Here is a 6,000-nt window from a genome sequence, read left to right on the forward strand (position 1 = left end):
AATAAGTGGTAAATCTGAGGATTTAAAACCAGGTTCTTATGGCTCTAGAACCTGCAATGTTCTCCAATATCAAGCTGCTTTTGACCTGATCCACAGCCATCAAATGTCTTCAAGCATGTCATCTAGGGATCACTATTTCTTACTTTTTTTTTTTAAGATTTTATGTATTTATTTGACACAGAGAGAGAACACAAAAGAGAGAGAACACAAGCAGAGGGAGTGGGAGAGGGAGAAGAAAGCTCCCCGCTGAGCAGAGAGCCCAATGAGGGGCTCGATCCCAGGATCCTGGGATCATGACCTGAGCAGAAGGCAGATGCTTAACAAATGAGCCACCCAGGCACCCTATTTCTTACTTTCAATACATTTATATAAATATATATAGAAAATTATGAACCAATATAACGCCAGCTTTCAACCATCATTGAGTCTCCCTCTACGTTCCAAACACCTTGTACAAATGAGATTGAAAATAGTTTCCCGGGTGTAATGAAATTTAAAGTCAGGGAGTTTATATATGTGGAATTTAAGAAACAAAACAGAGGAGCATAGAGGAAGGGAGGGAAAAATAAAACAAGACAAAATCAGAGAGGGAGACAAACCATAAGAGACTCTTAACCATAGGAAACAAACAGAGGGTTGCTGGAGGGGAGGTTGGGGGGGGGGTGTAACTGGGTGATGGACCTTAAGGAGCGCACTTGAACTAATGAGCATTGGGTGTTGTATGCGACTGATGAATCACTAAATCCTACCTCTGAAACTAATAATACAGTATATGTTAACTACATTGAATTTAAATTAAAAAAATTTTTAAAGTCAGGGAAATTAAATTACTCACCCAAGTAGATCACAAAGGTGACAAATAGTAGATAAGAATTCAGCTCAACTCTTGGGGCACCTGGGTGGCTCAGTTGGTTAAGTGTCTGCCTTCGCCCCCTGCTTGTGCACATGTTCCATATCTCTCTCTCTCGATCTCTGTCAAATAAATTTTAAAAGTATTTTTTAAAAAAAGAATTCAACTCAATTCTTACTCTAAAACCTGTTCTCTCAACTACTTCATATATTGCTTCTCAATATTAAAGGTTTAAACAAACAACATAGGAGCTCTAAGTCAGGGTTCAGTTTGAGTAGCGGGATTGGAGAGGACTTTATGCAGAGCTGGCATTGGAGACAAGTCTTAAAGCATGAGGAGACTTATGCTAGCCACTGAAGCGTAAGATGAATCTGAATACTTCCTCATTTATCCGTTCAGTCAATATGTATTTTATGGACCATAAGGTCCGTATCAGGCACCATGATGGTGACTGAATGAACATGGTAGTCATGCTCTCGCCCTTGTGCCGCTTAAAGCCCACTGGGAGAGTAGACAAGAGCTGAACAAACACACCAATAACTGAACTCATGGAAAATCCTGGGAGCACTATATAGGACACAAAATCTATTGTGGAAAGAGGACAAGAGGGGAATCTCACTTAATGAGGGTCAGGGAAGTCTTCTCTGGGGAAGTGAAATAAAAACTGACCCCTACATGTGGGGAAGAATCAACCCTCCAGAGCAGCAGAAAGATGATTCCAATCAGAGGAATCTGCAGAGCTCTGAGGTGAAGAAAGAAATTCAGTGTGAAGGATCCTGACATGTGATGGGGAAAGAAACCTGACAGGAGCTGGGGGACGATTGGGAGCTTGACCTCACAAGGCCTCTTAGGCCTTGCTCGGGAATTTCAATTTCATTCAAAGGACAGTAGGAAGCCATTAAAATGTTTCGCCAGAGGAGAGAAATTCTCCAATTTATGTTGCTATGTCTAGCTGGCCACTCTGTGGAGAACAGATACGGGAAGACCAATTAAGAAGCTACAGCTGTAACCCAAGCAAGAGCTACTGGTGGGTGGTCACGGTGGTGGCTGTGGAAATGGCAAGGAGAGAGAGATAACATGAAGATAGAGTCGAGAGCTTCTGCTGACAGAGTGGATAAGGCAGGAGGAGACAAAGAAAAGGGAACACAATCAAGGATGACTCCAGCTTTCTGGCTTATACAACTGAGCACGTATGGGGGTGGAGGGTTGCTATTTACTTAGATGGGGAAGACTGCAATGGGGATGGGGTGGAGAGAGGTGTGTGGCAAATGCTGAGGGGTGAGGAGAATGAGGAGATCTGCTATACCTGATGAACAATTTATCTGGTTGTAAAATGACATGCTACCCAGAAGCCGGAAGCCAATGAATTTTACTGAATGAAAACAGGTCATAACAGTGTTTGTCAAACCAGAAAAATAGCTGAGAGATTCATATCTTGCACTAACTTCCCATTCCACTTCCAAGTCCGCCTCACCCATGTCAGTCGTCCATTTGGCATGGTTTCCTTGAGTGTCCACCAAGGATGTTGCTGGAATCAATTCTGCAGATAAAATGTAAAGCAAATAATAACAATGCAATGAATTTAAATCCTGTGTGGTAGATGAACATGTTTGACAGTCAAGAGGGAAAACCAGAAGAAGCAGGAATACCTTCCAAAGGGAGACGAGAATAATGAAAGAAAGCTTTCTACAGGCAGTGGCCTATGTACTGGCCTTGAATACAAGTCAGAACTGACCACAGTGAGAGAACGGATCAGCGTTCCAGGCAAAGGGAAGATAAGGACAAAAGATGGAGACACAGCAGTGCCTGGCATATTTAGAGAACAGCGCATGTGGTTCTAAGAGCTAAGAGAGGGAGGGATTTGGGGTGAAAAAGGTAATGTGTTCAGGGTGAGGTTGTAAGAAACTATTGAGCGCCATACTAGTCAAACTACCTGTAACTAACACACGTAGCAGCGCACATGCGTACACACACATACATCCTATCGTTCTCTCTCTCTCTCTGTCTCTCTGTCTCTCCTACACACACACACACACACACACACACACACACACACACACAGAGTCCTGTAATGCTGTTTCTCTTTTTAATGCTGCAAATTCCTCCAAATCTGTACCTGGAGACAAGAAAAGTAAGGGAAAGAAAGGTTATGCGGGTAGATTGTTCCTGAATGCAGCTAAAGATAGTTCTGAACAGGTGGGTCTCAGTGACAGCAGCTTTTGCAATTCAGAGCATAATTTCTTTCCCATTTTCATCAAAGCCACACAGCCAACATTCTTTACCCCTTCCAATCATCCTAACATCATTGCCAGATTCATCTTCTGGGGAAAATCAAGTGTATATCACATCATTCCCCTGTTACGAATCTTCCCCTAGTTTTCTAGGAGCTCCTGCTGTTCTCAATAACTACAGAGCTCACCGAGGGTAAATTGCTATAAGGGGGGAAATCCCTCTTAAAATTTTAAGAGACAATAGAAATATACAAGGAAGGGAAGGGAGTGAATATGTTCACCTGGGTATGACTCACACGGCACTCATAGATAAGAACACGTTTGATAGTTTCTATCCTAGTGCGTCGGGATGTCGTCTTGGAAGAGAATTGTCTATCAATACTATCATTTAATATGTTTGTTCTCTGGGAAGATGGTATGTGGGAGGCAGCCTGAAACAGGTGGTTGTACTATATTTATACCTTTCTGCTGTAGTTCCTTCATAATCAAAAGTGACACTACCGGTGATAACTGCTATCTTCTGGTGCAGGTGTGAGTGAAAAGACAGATTTGAAGCCAGCAGTCCTCATGCATAGCACCTGTCCATAAAAATGAAACTGTGAGCTGTGGCTCTTACAGCAACACTGTCCAGGAGAACTTTCTGCAACGACCGAAATGTGCTGTATCGGCGCTGACCCCTGGATAACCGTGAGCCACATGTAGCAATCGAACACTTGAATTGCGACTAGTGCAACTGAGGAACTGACTTGTGTATTTCATTTAATTTTAACAAAGTTAAATTTGAACAGCACACTTCCGGACCTACGAACGTCCCCTTTTCTAATCCTGGCTCTCCTCTTCGCGTGGGTGGTTTGGTGGGAGGTTGTATTTGTTTCCTGAGACTGCTCTCACAAATTCCCACAAACCGGGCAGCGTAAAACAACAAAAATTTATTCTCCTACTGTTAGAGAGGCCAGAAGTCCAAAATCAAGTTGTCAGGATTGTTTCCTTCTGGAGACTCGGGGAGAAAATCTGTTCCAGGCCTGTCTCCTAGCTTCTGGTGGCTGGCAGGGGTCCTGAATGTTCCTTGGCTTGTAGCTGCATCCCGCCAGTCTCTGCTTCTGCTTTCACATCACCGCCTTCTCTGTGCCTCCAGTCCCCCTCTCTTTTCTCTTCTAAGGGCACTGGTGTTGAATTTAGGGTCCATCCTAAATCCACAACGATTTCAGCTCAAGGTCTTTAATTATGTGTGCAAAGACTATTTCCAAATAAGGTCCCATTCACAGAAACCAGGGGTTAGAACTTAGACATGACTCTTTGGGCGGTCACAATCCAACCCACGACAGTAGTATTCCAGCACCTTCTTCTGCAGGCAGGCCGTCCCACAGTGTGCTTTCACTGGGGCACAAATTACCTTCCCAAACAGCAGTTTGCATGCTTACTTTCATGACACCCAAAGCCACCTACACGCCTCTTTCCCCCAACCCAGCCCCTCCTCCTGTTACAGCTTTCGTACCCTGAGCCATTTGACTCCTTTACATTCGGCCAGTTACTAACATTTTCAGGTGCTTTCCAATATTAAGGGTGATTCCTTCCTTGGAGCCAGACCAACCTTTGTTCTTTAAAAAGCAGCAGAACAGAAGTCTCAGGACACCATGAGAGCCTTCCTTCAAAGGATTTCTCTACGGCCCTTTTGGGTTTTTTACTTAAAAAATATTAATACACAGCTTTGTTTCAGCCATCTCCAGATGACATTTCTTCTTTTCTCAGGTGTATGAGGACATATGAATACTTCCTGCCACTTTTTGAGGGGAAGAGCAGCTACAGAAACTGGGAAACTCTCTGGCTTCAGGGAAGAGCGTGCCCTGACCTCATTCCCACATCCCTTGGGGTAGAATTGATTGGTGGGGGAAGATCCAGCACAACCCCATCATCTCATCTGAGGTGGGTTTCACAGGCCAATTGGCTCTGTTCTTCGTAGCAACTCTATATTTAGCAAGCTGGCACAATTTTTAGACAGAGATTTCTCACAAGAACTTGGCAAACATTCCATGTTTCCTTTGCTGCAATATGTAGAATTGATATTTCTGACAAAATTGCTCACATATCTTCGTGTAACTTGTTTAGTGGTTGTACGTTGTTAATTCTATTTTTTTCCTGAAGGAAAAGGAAAAACTGATTTATGATACGGTATTGGAGGCTGGGGAGGGAAATTTAGCCACAGGACTCCTGGAAAACCAACGCCTGACAAGTCCTCCTTCAGGGGGCCTCTTATGCCCATACCTTCCTCTCTAGCCTGCTACCCATGTTTGAATCATAACCACATTACCTACCAGTAATACGGGAATTGGGATACCCTTCCTAGCCTCCTGCACAGAGGTTCCACCTTTTGATTCATTCTGTACCACCCCATCAACTTCATCTTCTCAAACGCAAAGGCATTTAAATATTAGCATCTGGGTGAGAGGGAGGTCCTTAGTGAAAAATGTTATTTTTTCTGCACTTCACTTTTATACCTGAAATACTTAAGTATTTTTAAATTAAATTGGTGTTACAATGAGTCTCAAATATAATTTTTAGAAACTAAAGCCACTCCCTCACATGTAATTAAAAGATCAAATGAATTTTTAAAAACCTATTTGTTTAAAATAATTTTAAAAAATGTAGTTCCCCCACATTCCAAATTTTTTGCCCCACATTATTTTCCTACTCTAATTTTCCTATTGAAATATTGGATTGTAGGTTTTTTTAATGTCTCATATCAGATTAAGATGACTAGCATGAAACTAAATTTAATACTTAAAACATGTAAATATAATTTAACAACTAGGAAAGAAGAGCTAAGAAAGAAAAAATAAATATACCAACAAAAAGCGGTCCCCTGGTAAAAAAATAATAAACTACGTTGTAGTTAAAAAAAAAAAAAAAGATCCGGTAGTC

The sequence above is a fragment of the Ailuropoda melanoleuca genome, chromosome 15 (genome assembly GCF_002007445.2).
Source record: "Ailuropoda melanoleuca isolate Jingjing chromosome 15, ASM200744v2, whole genome shotgun sequence".
Taxonomy (NCBI): Eukaryota; Metazoa; Chordata; class Mammalia; order Carnivora; family Ursidae; genus Ailuropoda; species Ailuropoda melanoleuca.